The sequence below is a fragment of the Rutidosis leptorrhynchoides genome, chromosome 10 (assembly GCF_046630445.1).
Source record: "Rutidosis leptorrhynchoides isolate AG116_Rl617_1_P2 chromosome 10, CSIRO_AGI_Rlap_v1, whole genome shotgun sequence".
NCBI classification, from domain to species: Eukaryota; Viridiplantae; Streptophyta; class Magnoliopsida; order Asterales; family Asteraceae; genus Rutidosis; species Rutidosis leptorrhynchoides.
The window spans coordinates 217,193,966-217,214,703 of record NC_092342.1 but is presented as its reverse complement, the minus strand read 5'-3'; the positions used below and the strand labels follow the sequence as shown (position 1 = coordinate 217,214,703).

The 20,738-nt window shown below is 28.2% G+C and overlaps 1 long non-coding RNA gene across 1 annotated transcript; it reads right to left on the bottom strand.

Annotated features, from left to right (window-relative positions):
• Nucleotides 1-6,945: 6,945 nt before the first annotated feature.
• Nucleotides 6,946-20,139, bottom strand: LOC139873667 (uncharacterized). The gene is made up of 6 exons (XR_011767399.1): nt 20,023-20,139; nt 19,681-19,872; nt 19,482-19,551; nt 16,074-16,138; nt 7,406-7,860; nt 6,946-7,316 (listed from the first exon to the last, which is right to left on the bottom strand). It is a non-coding gene; the product is annotated as an uncharacterized lncRNA (long non-coding RNA).
• Between the last annotated feature and the right edge of the window lie 599 nt (nt 20,140-20,738).

The window sequence follows — 20,738 nt, the reverse complement described above, 5'->3', positions numbered from 1 at the left end:
TTCAGCAACATCACTAGCATCAACAGTACCATCAGTAACAGCACCAGTACAATCAACATCACACACCTCAACATCTCATTATGTACCTCGAGCATAATCATCGTTCTACGTATCGTTCTATCTACTTTATCTTCGTTCTACATATCGTTCTACATCGATTATCTTCGCTCAACATGGCGATTATATAATTTCTAAATCTTAGAGATTATGTAATCTAGTTCTAACGATAACTCAAATGAGTTTAATATTTTATTGACTCATTAAATCCATGATTACATCTGAAGAAAATATATATTGTGACGACCCGGAAATTTCCGACTAAATTTAAACTTTATCTTTATATTATTCTGACACGATAAGAAATGTTTGTTAAGTTAAATCTCAAGGATTTTAAACTATGTTTATACATTCATTTAAACCTCGACCAAATTTCAATGATTCACGAACCAATAAATGAACATATATGTATATGTATGTATATGTGTATATATTATAAATTGAAAATGTCAACAAAGTATTTAAACGTATAATGCTTTATATGAACTTATTTGTTTCAATATGATTATCGACGAAATTAAATATATATATATATATATATATATATATATATATATATATATATATATATATATATATATATATATATATATATATATTAAATGATTGAATTATCAGAAACATTGAATTATGATTATAAGTCTCTGTTGAGAGGTCCACTATGATTTGAGAAAATCTATTCCTCTTAATGATATTCGGAATAATTTGTAAAGCTATTTATAAATAAAAACAAAAAGTGTCATTTACGAAAGTTAGACAAAAGTTAGTGGAGAATTGGTTTTCATAATATTCTATTAATCTATTTTCAAACGTACAAAGACGTTTTCAGTTTAAAAAGAACTTTATTATTAAAACGTATATAACTTTTATAAATATCTAGAATCACTTTTGACAACTCATTACTTAACCAGTATAATAAATATAACGATATTTATATTTTATTTCATTAAATATATATAACGATTTAAATTAATATTATATATATTTATACTCGTATTATACATACATAGTTTTTATACTTTTACTATACTTTAACTTTACCTTTACTTTACTTTTACTTTACTTTAACTTTAATAATTCATACTTTAATAATTCACTTTAATAATTCATACTTTAATAATTCATACTTTAATAATTCACTTTAATAATTCATACTTTAATAATTCACTTTAATAATTCACACTTTAATAATTCACTTTAATAATTCAAAAATATATTATAAATAGAATTCAATAGGTTTCATTATTTCATAGAAACTTGAAAATATATTTCTCTAAACTCTCTCAATTGATATATATATATATATATATATATATATATATATATATATATATATATATATATATATATATATATATATATATATATATATATATATTTGCTCTGTATTATTTCAAGATATTATTAGTATACATAAAATATTACGACGGAGTGCTGTCCGAGTGATTTCAAAATAGTTTTTTTGAATGAGTCGAAGCTAAGGAAATTATGGGTTATAGCTATGGAGGTGATGGGTATGGTTCATGGGTATGCTCGTGAGGTCAATCTAGTGTTTATCATCTCCGTTGCGTCTACGTACTTTCCTGCAATATTGAATCTCAATATTGATACGTTCGTGAGTCTGAGGCCAACCTTGCACTTATTAAATGACGTTATATGTATTTTTACTACGAAATACAGTATTGTGAGTTTCATTTGCTCCCTTTTATATATATTTTTGGGACTGAGAATACATGCGCTGTTTTTATAAATGTTTTACGAAAGAGGCACAAGCACTAAAACTAATTCTACGTGGGTTTAAACCAGAAATATACCCTTAGCTTGGTAACATTAAACTACTTGTCTATGTACGGTAGGCGCGAATCCTAAAGATAGATCTATTGGGCCTGACAAACCTCATCCTGACTATGGGATGCTTTAGTACTTCGAGGTTTATATAACACACCTGATTGGTGTACTTTCAGAGGGTAAAACATGAACGTTAAGGCTTGTTACCGGGTGTCTACAACTTATAGAATACTTTTATACACTTGCGAGTGTACATATATTTATAAACGGAAATCTTGTGGTCTATTAATATATTGAAATGATTGTTATGATAAACCTATGAACTCACCAACCTTTTGGTTGACACTTTAAAGCATGTTTATTCTCAGGTATTAAAGAAATCTTCCGCTGTGCATTAGCTCATTTTAAGGATATTACTTGGAGTCATTCATGGCATATTTTGAAAGACGTTGCATTCGAGTCATTGAGTTCATCAAGATTATTATTAAGCCAATTATAGTTGGATGTATTATGAAATGGTGTGCATGCCGTCAACTTTCGTTGTAAAGAAAGTTTGTCTTTTAAAAACGAATGCAATGTTTGTAAAATGTATCATATAGAGGTCAAATACCTCGCGATGTAATCAACTATTGTGAATCGGATATAATGTATATGAACGGGTCCTTTCATATATGTATATATATTTTCATAAAGATTGTAATTAAAAATTCTTTCCTACAAACTGTTAATGGTGAAAATATTTTAACGGGTAGGTAATACCCGAGGAATATTTAGATTTCACATTAATAAGTTACATTGTACATTCTTCGAATCTGATTCAACAGTCATTTACTATCCTACTTACAACCACCGATATACGTATCCGTTCACCGCAGAATAATCATTTTCATTCAATTTCATATTTGGATTTTGACCTATCAGAATCCAACAAGTGGCATAATGAAGAAAACATTGGACAAAATAAAATTTGTTAGAAACAAACAAATTAATTATGAGGAATTTTGTTAAGAATCCACGCTAACTGTTCCTAGCTAATAGTTCCTAGCTAACTGATTACATTTTATTTATCACAATTTAATTATCGCAATTTACATTCTCGCAATTTTATTTATCGTCATTTAATTTCTGTTATTTACTTTACGCACTTTATTTATCGTTATTTAATTTCTGTTATTTATTTTACGCACTTTAAATATCGGGACACGTATACAAGGTCGTGACATATCATATCGACGCATTTATATATATTATTTGGAATAACCATAGACACTCTATATGCAGTAATGGTCGAGTTCTCTATACAGGGTTGAGGTTGATTCTACAATAATATATATAATTTGAGTTGTGATCGAGTCAGAGACATGTACACGGGTCACGATACGTATTAATTAATTCAAATATTGTATATTAAACTATATATGAATTATTGGACTATCAATTGTAGACTACTATCATTGGACAATTAAAATGAATTAAAATATCGATTACAACATATGAAACTAAACAATTCTTCAAGTTTGCCACTTGACTTCATCTTAAACCTCATTTGAACTTCACAATTACATTCTGCGTTCAAACCTTTCATGATTTTGAAAACACCTCAATCGAGAGGAGGAACCAACCGCATTTCATCTACGGAAGAAAAGATTGATACATATAGTTATGCACTTGAAAACACCCGAAACCTGAGCAAACGTTTAACACGTATCTGTGTTAGCTCCTTTAGCATTATTATTACCCAAAATAACTTTACAATTCCTTTTCAAATTAGCCAATTTTATCACAGCTCCAACAAGTCAACTTCAACTTTTCAACCGAATTAGCTTTATTATAACCTTGATTTATATGCGTGCTCTTTTATTGTTACCGGGGAACCTTTTATATTCCACCATATTACTAGCAGACGTACCAACAACCTCGATGCTTCTTGGCTTAAATCTCTCTGATAAATCATTGTATTGAAACCCTATCATATACTCATCCGTATCTTGTAACGAGAACTGCCATACCAATTACCGGGAATCAGCAATCAGTACTTTGAAAACTCACAGCATATCTACATCAATAGTTATATGTATACATATAACAATTATCTCCTAGAATTACGATCTCCAATTCTGAAATTTTGAGAAGGCACCCAGTTTATGAATCGATACTCTGAATATTGAAAAACGACCTTAGTCGTCGGAAGTTTGATGATAAAGAATAATATGTTGAAAAAGCTCAGAAACGTTGGAACTGGAAAAACGGATAGAGTTAACCATGAAGGAGACCAAGGACAAATACAAGGACCATACCCTATATTCAAAGAATCCAGATAATTCTGGATCCGTTGAAATTTTTAGAGAATATCTTGCTCCGAAGTCATGTTAAAATCTTGCGAAAAATCTTTCTCCATCAACCATCGAACTTAGAAAATTCCAAAATATCATCATCAATATCTTCGATATTTCTGAGGATATTTTCATAAATATTCTCGTCCGAAATTATATACCTCTTCGTGCTTCCTGTGTATCATTATATTGGAAACATTCAAAAGAAGATTTAGTACCGAAAAGCAGATTATGCGAAACTATGAAGAAAGCCGTGGACAAATCACAAAGAATAAGTTTGACTTCAAAGAATCCAAATGATTCAATGTCTGCTAAAGTCATTAGTGAATATCTTGCTCCTTACTCTAAACCCTTGCAGACAATAGTTTCTATCATCCTCTGATCTTAGATATTCCAAGATATTATCGTATCTTTCATTATAAATATCCTCCATATTTCTGAAGATATTTTCATAACTATTCTTATCTGAAATCATTAATCTCTTCGTGCTATCAGTGTTACATAATATAGAAACTGTTAGTTTCTATATTCTGTAAACTTTCGAGCTTAAAATACGAATGTTATTAAAGTAATGTTGGGAACTGATGCATGAGTTAGTATAATATAATGACACTTGATCAACGTGATTACAGTAAGTCATGCTGAGTTTCTAATGGAACGTGATGATTCACAGATTATAACATCATCATATGCCATGTTACACGACTCTTACATTCTATTTAATCTATAAACATATCAAGAACATATTTTCTTGATAGTTCTATCTTTCCCGTGATATTCTGGTAATGTGACAAATCAAGATCGTGCCATTACAATTTCCTTCTTAGAACATTAACAATGTTCATTCTGAAACTTATATCCGCGAATTCTGGACCATTACAAGAGATGCCCAATCGCAAGAGGAGGAAACGAAGGGACAAAGCTCCGAAATAGAAAATGGAGTATAAATCTCAGCAAATAGGAGGGAGTATTAACTGCAGATAACAATGATTATAGGAAACAGAAATAGGGACATCGAAATATAAGGGGAGATATAAAGCCCAATAACAACAGGGAGGTTACAAACCATGAATGTTAATACGAATAGCAATATAAAGACACGGTATAATTAAGAATAGTATCACCCCAAGGTAATAGTAGAAGTAAACAGATTCTTCTGGTGGAAGATTGAAAAGAAGGATGACAGAAATGATAATTAGAAAAATATCAAGGATTAGAATTGGATTAAGTATTTTCACAATCTTTTGGATGTATGAACTAAGAAAGAAATTATAGGAATGGTGAGAATAATGGAACGGAAGAGGTTAATTTATAGTGGAAATATCAGACAGAGTAATCGAGACAGATCACCGTATTTAATTATAGAGATCTTAACCTCCTTATTCACCGAGGAATCAAATCTTTTAGATTTCGAGGATTTTCTTTAAATCCCTTGAATTCCGGAATTCAACTAAGGCAACATCATAAGTTAAGATGCATCTTATTTTCTAAATTCAACCCTGACTCTGTCAAAAATTAAGATGAATCTTTACTTTCCTATTTCACTCTTTGGAGATAGCTTCATTCATACTCTTCGAATAATCGAGTTATTATTATCCATATTACTCAATGATGATAAAACTCAACTTATCAACTCATATTCGTCATGAAAACATTTTTATTGTTAGCCATGACCGCCTCACTCAAATTTCATGACGAAATTTCTTTAACGGGTAGGTACTGTGATGACCCGGGAATTTCCGACCAAATTTAAACTTAATCTCTATATGATTTCGACACGATAAGCAAAGTCTGTAATGTTGAGTCTCAAAAACTTTGAACTGTGTTCATGTATACACTTGACCTTTGACTAACCCCGTTGATTCACGAACAATTGTTGCTAATAAATATGTATATATGTATATTAACTTGAAAATTTTAAAATATAAATTAACCATTAGAAATAAATATAGATACAAAATAATTAAGTAGTTTAAAAAGAAACTATATATATATATGAATATGATTTCTATATAATTGATAATTATATGAATATGGTATTATATTAAAATATAAAAATTAAATATTAAATGCTGGTTAATGAATATAAATGTTATCTTAATATTATAATTAAAATTAATATATGTACTATTATTAATATTATTATTTGTAATATAAGAATATAGATATGAAATTTGAAACACATAACTTGTTATGTCTTAAATATGGTTTGTATTATTACTAGATATTATTATTATCTTTATAATTAAAAATCATTATTATTATCATCAATAATATTATTATTATAATTATCATTATTTATTTTTATATGATAATTATCATTATTAGTATTATTGATATTATTATCATTATTGTTATTATTAATAATATTAGTATAATTAGTATTATTGCATTATTATTGTTATAAATTATTTTTCTTGTAATAATCATCAACCCATCAATTTAGACTTTAGAAAGTATATAATTACATGCGTTATGGAACGAATCATTTATCTATCTTTTTTATTACAAACCACTTGAAACTTTATGTTCCTTTCTCTCTTGTCATATACCACTTTCTCACTTACAAATATAATATACATATACATACAAATACCCAACTAAAAAAATTCATTCCATCTACCACTTTTGTCACAACCACTCCTCATTAAAAAAAAAAATGTCGACTAGATGATTACAAAATCAATAACTTCATACACGATTTCTTAATTAATCACTTGATATCACTATCATGCTTTATCTATAATACATTACATATATATACATACTCGATTCAGTGACAAGCATCTTCACCAACTAAAAGATTTCTTTTCTGTCTTTTTTTGATTCAAGCTCAATTATCAAAACTTGTTGCTATAAACTATTATACTTTCTTAAACCCACCCAACTAATCTTTTCAGCTGCTATCAACAACTTTGACACCGAAAAAGCTATTCCAAAATTGTTTAACTATAACACAGTTACATCATTCCAGAAACCGAAGTTAACGAAAGTCTAGACCAAATCCAAATATCTTACATGTACCCGGTTCCAGCTCAAATCATTTTGGAGACCAGACGTCTTCACAAAGATTGAAAACATGTTAGAGTGCAGTCATGCCTCGAGTCACGGCCATGGTTGTGGTATCGAGTATAGTAACTGCAATAACACTTGAATATTAATTAGTAAAGATTTAGAGACTAAAAGTTGTTAGTTTTACTAGTCAATGGATTAACATGTCATTATACCTTTTCCTGCTACTCATCGAACCTCAAAACACTTCACCAAAATCGGCCACCTTCCACCTCCATTATGTTCCTGGCTGCTGCACTTCGAAGAGCAGCTACTATGTCTCTGTGTTGGTTCACAATCAACATCACATCTCAATTATTAGTCATCCTACCACTTTGCAACTACTTGTATTGCAAACCCATTAGTGTCATGAGTTACCTTCTGGCCAAACATCATCACTTGAGCATATTATTATGCTGCAAATCTACTACTATCTGCAACCTTGTTACTCCTTAATCTAACACCATCAATCTTAAATACATCATCATCTATACATCAACAACTAATCAGTTCAATATCGTAACCTCATCAGTGTCCTGCTATACTTTTTGCTCAAATAATATTAAAAATCAAACCCAACCCATTTAACTGCTACAATCTACTACTCTCTTCCTGTATTCCTTCTGCTTCCCTGTTACAACAAACAAATGACGATGATTAAATTCTTGTTGTTAACTGTCGCTGCTATTACACCTTTCTGTTTCTATCTAATACCACGAAACACCAACATCACAAATTTTGCTAACAGGTATTGTTACCACTCGACTTATAACTTCTGTTATCAAATAGCCATTTTATTTTCATTCATTACTATTCGTTTTCAATCAATAGAGGATATATATGTATATATATATATATATATATATATATATATATATATATATATATATATATATATATATATATATATATATATATATATATATTCACATAATTAAATAAATAAAAAGAACCCTAATTACCTACTTGATCGATTGTTCGACGATTTCATGATCAATTGATAATGATTTGATGCCATTCCTGTTGCTACACGCCGTAGTGTTTAGTTTTGCTTTCTAAATTGAACAGACACAAATCGAATACCAAACATCTGCTTCGATTTTCTGCTGATTCGATAATGATGACGATTAGGGCAGATGGTGACGATTTAATGATGATGATGATGATGATGAATAGATGATCTGTTATTGTTGATTGATCGATTTATCAATTGATCGATTGAAGGATCGAAGACCCAGGAACCATGATTTGATCTTGTGATGTGCTCTGCCTTCTCGATCTGTTTATGGACGCCAACACCCATCGATTTCCCTTTTTATTTGGTATAAAATCAGTATTATTATTTTTATTTTTATTCTTATTATTATTATTAGTTATTATTATTATTATTTTTTATTATTATTATTATTATTATTATTATTATTATTATTATTATTATTATTATTGTTATTATTATTATTAGAATGATAGAATTATCATAAATATTAAAATTAACTATAGTATTGATATGATTATTAGATCTAGTATCATTAATATTATTATTATCATTGTTAGAAAAATTATCATTTTTATCATTTTTATTAAAATTATTATTAAGATTATTATTATCATTACTATATTATTATTATAACAAATAAATACCTTTTTATATGAATAACTATATTTATTACATATACCATATCAATAGTAATACTAAATACAAATTTTTTTAAGGTTATTATTATTTAATATTAATTAAGTTATATATAAAATATATTTTAATATATATATATAAGTACTAATATTAATACATTGTATGATATTTTGTGTATATGAATGTATAATAATTATCATAAATAACATACCTTATATTAAACACTTTAATATCAATCTAATATATATATATATATATATATATATATATATATATATATATATATATATATATATATATATATATATATATATATATATATATATATATATATTAAGTAGTTATTTAAAATATATATAAGAAATAAAATTAATTTATTTATTAATATTACATATAAACTAATTGTTTAAACATTATTATACGTCTTAATATATACCAATGATATAGGTTCGTGAATCCGAGGCCAACCCTGCAATTGTTCAATATAGTCATATGTATTTTTACTACAAAATACATTAGGTGAGTTTCATTTGCCTTTTTACCCTTTATATTTTTGGGCTGAGAATACATGCGCAATTTTTATAACTGTTTTACGAAATAGACACAAGTAATTGAAACTACATTATATGGTTGAATGATCGAAATCGAATATGCCCCTTTTTAGTCTGGTAATCTAAGAATTAGGGAACAGACACCCTAATTGACGCGAATCTTAAAGATAGATCTATCGGGCCCAACAAGCCCCATCCAAAGTACCGGATGCTTTAGTACTTCGAAATTTATATCATGTCCGAAGGAGGATCCCGGAATGATGGGGATATTCTTATATGCATATTGTGAATGTCGGTTACCAGGTGTTTAATCCATATGAATGATATTTTTGTCTCTATGCATGGGACGTATGTTTATGAGAAATGGAAATATGAAATCTTGTGGTCTATTAAAATTATGAAATGATTATTTTTGTTAAACTAATGAACTCACCAACCTTTTGGTTGACACTTGAAAGCATGTTTATTCTCAGGTACGAAAGAAATCTTCCGCTGTGCATTTGCTCATTTTCGAAATATTACTTGGAGTCATTCATGGCATATTTCAAAAGACGCTGCATTCGAGTCGTCGAGTTCATCAAGATTATTATTAAGTCAATTATAGTTGGATATATTATGAAATAGTATGCATGTCGTCAACTTTCGTTGTAAAGAAAGATTGTCTTTTAAAATCGAATGCAATGTTTGTAAAATGTATCATATAGAGGTCAAGTACCTCGCGATGTAACCAACTGATGTGAATCGTTTATAATCGATATGGACTTCGTCCGGATGGATTAGGACGGGTCTTTACATCCACGACCCAGTGTATACACGTCTCAGGCTAGATCACAACTCAAATTATATATATATTTTTGGAATCAACCTCAATCCTGTATAGCTAACTCTAACATTACTGCATATAGAGTGTCTATGGTTGTTCCAAATAATATATTTACATGGGTCGATATGATATGTCAAAACATTTGCATACGTGTCTATGGTATCCCAAGATTACATAATATATTAGAATACATGTATAATACAATATAAGTTAGCTAGGATATGATTTGTATAGAATTGTTACAATATTTTCCGTAGCTACAACAATCAAAAAATATCCAATCTTGTTTTACCCATAACTTCTTCATTTTAAATCCGTTTTGAGTGAATCAAATTGCTATGATTTCATATTGAACTCTATTTTATGAATCTAAACAGAAAAAGTATAGGTTTATAGTCGGAAATACATGTTACAAGTCATTTTTGTGAAGGTAGTCATTTCAGTCAAAAGAACGACGTCTAGATGACCATTTTGGAAAACATACTTCCACTTTGAGTTTAACCATGATTTTTGGATATAGTTTCATGTTCATAAGAAAAATTATTTTCTCAGAAGAACAACTTTTAAATCAAAGTTTATCATAGTTTTTAATTAACTAACCCAAAACAGCCCGCAGTGTTACTACGACGGCGTATATCCGGTTTTACGGTGTTTTTCGTGTTTTCAGGTTTTAAATCATTAAGTTAGCATATCATATAGATATAGAACATGTGTTTAGTTGATTTTGAAAGTCAAGTTAGAAGGATTAACTTTTGTTTGCGAACAAGTTTAGAATTAACTAAACTATGTTCTAGTGATTTCAAGTTTAAACCTTCGAATAAGGTAGTTTTATATATATGAATCGAATGATGTTATGAACATCATTACTACCTCGGGTTTTGTGGATAAACCTACTGGAAATGAGAAAAATAGATCTAGCTTCAAAGGATCCTTGGATGGCTTGAAAGTTCTTGAAGCAGAATCATGACACGAAAACAAGTTCAAGTAAGATTTCCACTCGAAATAAGATTGTTATAGTTATAGAAATTGAATCAAAGTTTGAATATGAGTATTACCTTATGTTAGAAAGATATCTTACTGTAAATAAGAAAGATTTCTTGAGGTTGGATGATCAATTTACAAGATTGAAAGTAAGCTAGCAAACTTGAAAGTATTCTTGATTTTATGAAACTAGAACTTATAGAATTTATGAAGAACACTTAGAACTTGAAGATAGAACTTGAGAGAGATCAATTTGATGAAGAAAATTGAAGAATGAAAGTATTTGTAGGTATTTTTGGTCGTTGGTATATGGATTAGATATAAAGGATGTGTAATTTTATTTACATGTAAATAAGTCATGAATGATTACTAATATTTTTGTAATTTTATGAGATATTTTATGTTAGTTGCCAAATGATGGTTCCCACATGTGTTAGGTGACTCACATGGGCTGCTAAGAGCTGATTATTGGAGTGTATATACCAATAGTACATACATCTAAAAGTTGTGTATTGTACGAGTACGAATACGGGTGCATACGAGTAGAATTGTTGATGAAACTGAACGAGGATGTAATTGTAAGCATTTTTGTTAAGTAGAAGTATTTTGATAAGTGTCTTGAAGTCTTTCAAAAGTGTATGAATACATATTAAAACACTACATGTATATACATTTTAACTGAGTCGTTAAGTCATCGTTAGTCGTTACATGTAAATGTTGTTTTGAAGCCTTTAGGTTAACGATCCTGTTAAGTGTTGTTAACCCATTGTTTATTATATCAAATGAGATGTTAAATTATCACATTATCATGATATTATGATATATTAATATATCTTAATATGATATATATACAATTAAATGTCGTTACAACGATAATCGTTACATATATGTCTCGTTTCGAAATCATTAAATTAGTAGTCTTGTTTTTACATATGTAGTTCATTGTTAATATACTTAATGATATTTTTACTTATCATAATACCATGTTAACTATATATATATATATATATATATATATATATATATATATATATATATATATATATATATGACATCATATAGTTTTTACAAGTTTTAACGTTCGTGAATCACCGGTCAACTTGGGTGGTCAATTGTCTATATAAAACCTATTTCAATTAATCAATTCTTAACAAGTTTAATTGCTTAACATGTTGGAAACACTTAATCATATAAATATCAATTTCATTTAATATATATAAACATGGGAAAGTTCGGGTCACTACATTTTGCAGCAAAAAAAAAACTGGTTTCGTGGTGGTGTAGGGCTGCAACGTGGTGGCAACAAGGTGATGGTGGTGATTCGGTTTGTTGTAAACCGAATGGGTGGTGATGGTTGATATCGTGAGGCAAGCAAGAGAGGAGAAGAATGGGGTGATTGATTTGTGAATGAGAGAATGAGATTAGGAGCTAGGACCTTATTTTATAGTGTAGGATTTAGAGTTTGAAACTAATTACAATTCCTCATGGATTAGTCTAGAAAAGGATTAGGATTGGGATTAAATTAGGATTAGTCTTTGGAAGTTTGAGGAGCATTAGATTACTTAGTTTAGGATATGGACTAGCAATTTGTATGAGGTTAGGATAGGAATCATAATGGGATTAGGATTATTCTATAATTTTACATTTATTATTTATTTATTTTTATTTATTTATTTATGTTTAATATGGCCGAATTTTATATATATATATATTTATTATTATTATTATTATTATTATTATTATTATTATTATTATTATTATTATTATTATTATTATTATTATGGTTACATTTATTTAAATAAGTTGTATTTATTTAATTTACATTATTTGCCATGTCTTTTATTAATTTATACTAGATCACAGCCACGTAGTTTGATGCATGACTTGTGTTTGTTAGAGATGGTACCAACTTCAAATTCCAGAAAGTAACCATAGGCATGATACCTTTGGTTTTCAAGAAATATCTAATGTGAATAGACGAAACAAGATTCCAGCTGAGGAGTCACTAATCAGGCTTATATGCAAAGTAAGCCATAATTACTAAGATGTCCTCAGGATGGTATGAGTGACTAATGAAAGATATCGTTCAGTGTATTATAATACATGCGAACTTATCCTTGGAAATAGTTTTTGATGGCACGTTGTAGAATGTAAATTTATGATCATGATTTCAGTTACATGTCAATTCAGGGATCGAAACTTGACTAGGATAACGTCCAGTTGCAACCCACGAAGGAAGAGATAAATGTCACAAAATATTGAATTATAGAATTGATATTTACGAGGGTGTTGTGGTTTAGCCATGAAATATCGGAGATGAAAACTCCTCAACGGTCAACCTTAAAAGGGAAAAGTTGATGAGAACATAGAGTTTTGAATGATGAACTCAATGGTAAGTTTCGAAGGGCAAGAGGAATTGTTATTACTACGTGGTGTAGAATAATACGAAGAAAAAAAATTATATAAACAAGCAATGAAAATTTTTACAGAAGTTCGAATCGTTTAAGGTGACAATTTAAAAAGGAACGAAATTCTTAGTAAAACTAGAGTTATGCACAACATGTACTATTTTAGGTAAAATATCCTTTGAATAAGAGAATTGATTTATAAAAATCAAAGTATAATTTTATATGTACTAGTCAAAGGTAAATTTTAGTTACTTTATTATGTAAACATACACGATTTATAAAATTTGCACGAATGGAAGTAAATAAATTTATTTTATACAATTTCGAGAGGATCGCACAGTAAAACAGTGTGTGTAAAATTTTGGTAATAGAATTTTCATATTTCGGAGGTTACAAGTTGGAAAAAGATCGACGAAAATCGGGTGAAGGTATTTTGAAAATTTCGGGTTATTTTAATCAATAATGTTGCGAGGTAATGAAATCTATTGTTTTTAAATACGGTTGTTTACTATTATTAGGGCGTATGTTCTTGGAAATTCAAAATGTTCATGTGTGAAGTTGTTGCTGACAAGTGAGATATGAATGGTAGAGTATGAGAACGTGATAGTGAATGTGGTGTTTATAATATCTTCGTTTGAATATTCAAATGAAAATCTTGCGAGTAGTTGTAGCTTATCTTCAACAGGTTTCCTAATGGGTTTATGAAAATCTACACTAGGACGTAATTACAGATAACAGGAGGCATGCTTCGAAGAAATTTCGGGGGTGTCACTTCAAGTCACTTAAGAACATGCATCCTTCCCTCCAGCGGGGATGTGATAATTAAGCGTCAAAGAGATAAGTTGTTTAAGAAGGAAAGAATGCAAAGCTTTACAACTTTTATGGCATAGGAGAATTTGTTAATCTACTCATGGGTATGAGATAGATAGTTTGATCGTAACAATCTCTTCGTATATCTATAAATCAGATGATAATTACCCTTCATGTAATATCATTGAGATTTTTGAATGAATGGCTTGGAAATTTTTCTTTGATTCACTTCCTATTCCATATTTCATGATATTGGAATTTCTATATGAATTACCGTAATATAATCACGTCGGCCAAGCGTCATTATATTTCACTAATTCATACTTCCACTTCAATATCACCTCATATGGTCAGGACACATGATCAAACTTAGATAGTTGACGTGGGAATGTTGGGTCATGAGTGACATCCTTTCGTGTGAGTCAAAGAATACTTTGAATCACAATGACGAAGTTAGGTCATAGGATATGTATGGATATGATAACAATCACATACTAACCGATCCTTTAGAGTCGGGATCAGGCAAGATGATAGGGTTTTGGCTTGATATCCTTAGGAAAGGATACATAATATCAACAGAGGTAAAAGCAGGAAGTAAGATGAAATAGCACTATAAAGATCAAAGGAAAAGCGATTAGAACTAAGGCAGGAAAGGTTATAGTCCTAAAGATTGCTAGGGCACCTAACTAACACATAAGGCACACATAAAATGCAATCCTGGTTCTCTATAACAAACCTGGCTCTCCTAAATTACATAATGAGATAGGTATGGTGGCGTTCTATTGTTGAAATATAAGTAAGTTATGACCCTTATTCTAAGAGTCAGACGTGTAAGTATAGTTCCTATAGCAAAATGTTTTCTAAAGATTTGAATGGTATAGGAATTCTAGGCATAACAAATATAAGTGAACTTAATGCACATAATCTAGAATGTAATGCAAATAATCAATGCAAATAAACAACTCGGTTATAGACTAGACTCACTAATGCATCATAACTATTCTTGTTAGTCACACTAATGTAACCTAGTTCCCTATAACCAGAGCTCTGATACCAACTGTAACACTCCGTCAAAATCGCCATTGACGCGGATGTTAACTCTGGTCCCAGTGCTTGGCTTGACTTCTAAGTAACAGCAGAGTTCTACAGCGGAAGCAAAATATCTAAGTACCTGAGACAAAACATGCTTAAAGTGTCAACACAAGGGTTGAGTGAACAACATAGATTTAACAATTATAATAAGTTTTTAGACCACAATATTTAGTTATAAAGTTTAATCAGTTCGGTAGTAGTGCTGGTGTATATGATATCGAAACTAACCATAAGTTACCCTAAACACATCGCGTTCGTGTCGTGAATCATTATTATGTATCCATTGACCAACGGTCATCCGGATAGAGACGTCACTCTCAATAGGGCTATTCACAATAACTAAGCTTGCCTTTATACGTAGCAATTATCGATATCATGGTAGGGATTTAGCATGAATCAAAGCATGTTAGCACAGTTTGAACTAATCAAAATAAAGTTTTCATGTACTCGTGTCTAAGCGTAAAACAGTTTAAAAGCAAGCATGTGTCTCACCCCAAAGTTATAAAACAGTTAAGAAATAGTAAAAAGATGGGCTATGAAGTTCACCTTAAATCGAAGATGAAGATAATTCCACGAATGAAATGAACGAGAGTATATACCAGGCCTTCAACCTAGAGATATATAGGCTTAATCAGAAATGTCCAATCGACAAATGAAGAATCCTAGGTACATTGATTGACTAAACATATGTTTATCGTTATGATTATAGTATTCACTAGTTGTATGTGTGTATAGGAATACAACACTTAATAGATTACTTGTACATACATTTAATACATGTTATATATGTAATAAGTATTATATATTATATAAATATTATTTAATTGTTTGTATTATATATATTAATTAATTATTATTATATATTAATAGCTATGATATATTAAGTATTTAAGTACTTGTTGTATTACATGTTATACTTTAATAGTTATATTATATTAAGTATATATAAGTTTAGATTTATTATGTTATTATATTTAATATAAATGAATTATTAAAGTATATATTTGTATAATCTATATTATAAACTTTATAAAGTATATGTATTATATTAAATTGGTTATGTATTAGTAGATATTTATTATATATAATAGTATCATATAAAATTATTATTTAAGTAATTATTTACAGATTTTTATATTTAGAAACAATAATATTTAATTATTATAATTTATATGTATTATAGTTATCCCGAAAATAGATATATACTTCCTAAATTTGTTTTTAATTAAAATAATTATCAAATAATAAAGTTTATAACTTCTATAAGTTTCCTTTAGTGCAAAAACCTGTAGAAAATTTTATAAAATTATTCTACCTTGTTTTTATATTTATTTGTGTTTATTTCCTTATTTATCTTCTCGGTTTATATGAAAACAAAGTTAATTATGCATAAAATACTAATTCGACTTAAATAATAAATTTTATACTTTTTATAAGTTCTATATACTCTAAATAAGTTGTAAAAATATAATTTTAAAAATTATATATATATATATATATTATTTATTTTATATTTTCTTGTACTTTATCCATTATAAACGGTATTAATTAAATAAAATAGATAAATACTTAATAAATAAGTTTTAATAATTTTTCCAGTATCTATGTAACCTAAAAATTTTATAAAAACTAGTTTAATTCGTTTAGTATTTATTTTATATTTATTTTCTTATTTTCTCTCGGTTTATATAAATACTTTACAAAAATCATTTAAAATACTAAATATACTTATAAATATGATTTTCTATTTTTTTCAGTTTTATTACATACTTATAAACTTATAAAATTTTTTATAATTATTATATTTAATATTTTTCTATTTATTACGAATTTTATATAGTTTCCATATTTAATACTTATTAAATTCGTTTTTAATTATAAATAAAATTCTAAAAACCATTATAATTGTTTTTAAATGATATTTTACTGTTCTAAATACTTTTTATATAAATATTACGGATTTCCATATTTTATTTATATTAATTTCCTTTTTACCTATTAAAATCATACAATAATATCATTAATTATAGAATAATTGTATATAATGTTGTAAAAATCAATTTTTCTCATCCAACCACTTTTATAAATGCAAAAACCTCTGTGAAAATTATCATAACCGATTTTTAAGTATTAAAATCGTTTTGATCATATATATACATATCGATATACTTATATATCTATATAAAATCGTTCCTTTGCTTTTTAACTTTAATCTTACATGTAATACTTCACTATATATCCTTATATCCTTATATACATATATATCACGTTCATATACTTATATAACCTTTGCATGTATACATGCACACGAAATACAATATATATATATATATATATATATATATATATATATATATATATATATATATATATATATATATATATATATATATATATATATATATATATATATATATAGTTTTTACATATAAATCGAAACGAAAATAAAATATGAACAAGGATGGATCTAGGGATACCTTAAGGTTATAAAGATCAAGTAAAAGTGGTATGTGATGGTGTGAAACGAACGGCAAGGCAGCAGCAGCAAAAACGCAACGAAAAGGTGGCAATATGGGTCGACTTTGGTTGTTGTTGGGTCACGAACAAGGCAGCAACTCAAGACCTGTTTGCGTGGGGTTTTGCAGCAGAAAAAAAAAACTGGTTTCGTGGTGGTGTAGGGATGCAACGTGGTGGCAACAAGGTGATGGTGGTGATTCGGTTTGTTGTAAACCGAATGGGTGGTGATGGTTGATATCGTGAGGCAAGCAAGAGAGGAGAAGAATGGGGTGATTGATTTGTGAATGAGAGAATGAGATTAGGAGCTAGGACCTTATTTTATAGTGTAGGATTTAGAGTTTGAAACTAATTACAATTCCTCGTGGATTAGTCTAGAAAAGGATTAGGATTGGGATTAAATTAGGATTAGTCTTTGGAAGTTTGAGGAGCATTAGGATTACTTAGTTTAGGATATGGAGTAGCAATTTGTATGAGGTTAGGATAGGAATCATAATGGGATTAGGATTATTCTATAATTTTACATTTATTATTTATTTATTTATTTATGTTTAACATGGCCGAATTTTATATATATATTTATTATTATTATTATTATTATTATTATTATTATTATTATTATTATTATTATTATTATTATTATGGTTACATTTATTTAAATAAGTTGTATTTATTTAATTTACATTATTTGCCATGTCTTTTATTAATTTATACTTAGTTCTAATTTAGTTTAATTCATATAAAAGTCATATTTAATTTATTACATATAGTTTATATTATTAATTTAGTATTAGGGTTAGAGTTTATATGATTAGGGTTTTAATTAATATTTGAGGTTAGGGTTTCAAGTTATTAATGACATGCATTAATTATAGAGAATTTAATTATCTGGATAACAACCCTAATGACAATACACAGGAGCAGAAAATGAAACTCTAAGGGCAATCTGATAAATTCATAATGGAAAAGTGAGGGTCGTTATAATTACAGAGGTAGTAACTTCATCCATTTATATATATTTAACGTTCAAATGAACTGCTTTACAGCAGTCTTGGTTAGGAGAGAAACTCCAAATTAGTCTGCCAATAAATGAACAACTCATATAGTGGCCCAAATATTGTAATTGCCAATAAATCAAACAAATTGTGTGCGTGCAAGGAACTTATTAAATTTAATCCATTGATGAGATTACATCACGTAAAATGAAACAAAGGGATAACATGATATGTTAGTCAGTTCAAAAAAACTGAGCAAATACTCGATTTATACATGACAATAGTCGCACTGATTTCCGAGTGGATCAAAATAATACCCAAAGTCGAAAGACAATAGTCGCACTGATTTCCGATTAAATTGAATAAAATAATAACCATCAATGAAAGTAATAATTGAGAAAGTTTAACACAAAAATTCGAAAAGCTGGTTTAAGCACGGACTTACATATCGTAGCCACTTCTAATTTCATTGATCTGTCAGTTTAGTTGTTCATATTCATCTCTATTATAATCATCTGTCATGAATGAAGCCTGAATTAATAAATATCTAGAAAATTCATAACAATAACTACGTGACCTAAGCCACAAATCTAACAACAAATATGAATAAATGTATAATACACTGCAATACAAAAACAACAAACCTTGGTGTATTCATAGCTAATCCATTGATGCAAGCATGCAACCGTCGGTACTTTACGATTCTGCATCAACCCTAGCAATCACAATTCATAGCAGTAGCAGTATTGAGTCAATCGCCATTGTTTACTTCAAAAAATATATTTGAAGCACAAATTTTGCAGGTTGCAGCTCAGTCCAATTGCAGTTTTTTGATCCTAAATTAAATGATATAAACAATAACCAATTATTAAACAGATCAAATTCTTAGCAGTAGCAGAATATAGATATAGATAAAATAATTCAAACAGCGAAATAGCACACCCCAATAATAATTTAACCAATACCAAATTATTACTGTTACTAACCTTTCAAGCAATCACGGACGTTGATGGATGGTTTACATCCAATTGAGTCCATTTACTTGAGATCGATAAGGTCGATTACTCTTTTGGTTTTGATAACTCCCAATTGAACGAAACCCCTAATTTTGTTAGAAAGCTACAGTGTTTTTTTATTAGAAGGGTATTTTAGAAATGAATATACGTAAAATTGATTTATTAGTTAATATTTTAATATTTTAGTATATATATATATATATATATATATATATATATATATATATAGTATGAGAGATGATTCTCATACACCACTTTTTAATCCATATACACTTTTATCTCATAAAATCACAGTTTTGTCCTTAAAAAGTTGAACTTAAATTATTATATTAAGTATAATTAAGGGTAAAATAGGTAATTTGGTGTATATGTATCAAAAAGTGGTGTGTGAGAATCATCTCCCGTATATATATATATATATATATATATATATATATATATATATATATATATATATATATATATATATATATATATATATATATGTTGTAAATTTAGTAGTTAAATATGGATGGTAATTAGTCAAATATGGATAGTAAAATTTGTACTATATATATGTGCATAATGTAAGTTACAAAAACACACATATACATTAAATACATCACACCTCTTCAACCTCTTTCTCTCCTATATCTTCTACAACACATCTCTCTTTTATTGGTTCTTTTAATTTGAATATATTGAAC